This window comes from Notothenia coriiceps, unplaced genomic scaffold (assembly GCF_000735185.1).
Source record: "Notothenia coriiceps isolate Sejong01 unplaced genomic scaffold, NC01 NC01_scaffold00009652, whole genome shotgun sequence".
In the NCBI taxonomy this organism is placed as follows: Eukaryota; Metazoa; Chordata; class Actinopteri; order Perciformes; family Nototheniidae; genus Notothenia; species Notothenia coriiceps.
In genome coordinates this window covers 320,064-321,748 of record NW_011342353.1, presented here as the reverse complement: position 1 = coordinate 321,748, position 1,685 = coordinate 320,064, and the positions used below count along the sequence as shown (strand labels likewise).

Below are 1,685 nucleotides of genomic sequence, written 5' to 3'. Positions count from 1 at the left end.
GAGAGAGAGAGAGAGAGAGAGAGGGAGAGGGAGTGTGAGGGGAGAGAACACATCGCAGCAGAGATGCAGCAGGAGGTTTTCCGAGGTACGTTCTCTTGTATGCTTGCCTTCCTGAGAGACAGCCGGGGAGAATAAGAGGAAGAGACGCTGAAATCTGTTGTTTTCCTGCCTGTTTTCCTGCTTCTCTCTGCTGCTGTGGCACTGCTTGCTCTGCGCGTGAAGAGGAGGAAAAGGTTTTTATTAAACCGTGCGTGTGTCGGGGCGTGAGTGTGTTTTTTATGCAGTGTGTGTATGTGGACGTGTATTTGTGTGTGTGTGTGTCCCTGTACTGGATCTGCCTGTGTGTATATATGTGTGTATGTGTGTGTGTGTGTGTGTGTGTGTGTGTGTGTTTGTGTGTGTGTGTGCCAGTAACAGGCCTCGTCTCCCTCATCCTCTTCTCTGTGGCTGGCGCACCACGCAGTTCTCTTTGAAGAGCGATGACTCGTTTTGTGATTGTGATGAAACTTTTAATGTATCGAAAGCCTCTTTGTGATACACCGCAGAAAGGGGGCGGGTGGGGGGGCTGCCAAACACACGTCAGAAGAGATGAGAGGTTTGTTGTAGGGGTCTTAACATGGTGGGCCCATCTTCCAATCCTCCTCATCAAGTTACTAGCAACATCCCAGGAAGTGTTTTAGCGGACAAACTTGCATGTTGGCGACGGTAAACATCTCTGGTTCCACCGGCTGGTTCTGTCTCTTATTTCGGTCACGGGCCGCCCAGTTTGTCCTCCATTTTCCCAGCCTGTTTTTCGGCTGGAGGTTGTCTCTGGTAGAGCAGCAGAGGGCATATTGATGTCACTAACCCCGTTGTTGCTGCCCGAAGCCTTACTTTTTTTTCTTTCTCCAACAACAACACAGCATCTGCTGCCAACTACTCCACATTCCTGGTTTCCATGGATGCCAAGCCAAGCCCCTCTGCTTTCTATATGGAATATATGATGCACACTGCTACAGTAGGGTAGGGGTCATAGGTCAGCAAGAGGAACTGTACTTTCCCGCTGCTCGGTGGTGTCACACAGATGATGCTGTCATTTGTATTTTGGTCAGTTGTGCCTGGGTCCCCCATTGGAGAATAGTATTTGTCTTTTTTTCTACTCTTCATAGATATGCTATCATGCAACTCTTAAAGACTTCAAGAACAAGTTGGTTTGCTTTGTTTGATTATGCAGATATTTTATTATATGCAACATACATAAGGATGCGAATGCAATTCGGTGCAGCGCTTCATCTTTTCTAACTTGCCATAGTTTTACTTGCAGTTTACGGTGACTGTTGTACCATGCCGTTCTGGCTCAGCCTTACTAAAACTCAAATGTGTCTTGGTAGTTTGAGACTGAGAACTCCAAAGGGGACTTTCACACCCCTTTTAAACAAGGAGCACGCTTTAAATTGAAAATGATTTTGTGGAAATTACCTCAAAAAGGTCACCGGTGTAGTGTTACCGCGCTCCGGCGTTACTGTTGTGGCCCTACTGTTTCCGAGGGGCCTCCTATGATTGTGTTGCAGCGAGCGGCATTATTGGAATTACGTGCTGGGCTGGGAGTTAACGGAGCGTGGAGAGTGTGGCGATTTTAGAACATGGGCAGGTTTCGCTGGTGCGTGGAGCTGCATCCGAAAACACCACCAATACAACAGTTTACA

General features: G+C 47.8%; 1 protein-coding gene across 2 annotated transcripts in view; it reads left to right on the top strand.

The window, feature by feature from the left end:
* The window catches only part of zbtb4 (zinc finger and BTB domain containing 4), a 14,350-nt gene continuing 12,665 nt past the window's right edge, over positions 1-1,685 (top strand). Inside the window, exon 1 of one of the 2 annotated variants that reach the window (XM_010771096.1) lies at positions 1-85. The gene's annotated coding sequence lies outside the window, so the exon portion shown is untranslated. Of the gene's footprint in view, positions 86-105; positions 234-1,685 lie in introns of those variants that run through there. The other variant, XM_010771097.1, reaches the window with a different exon arrangement.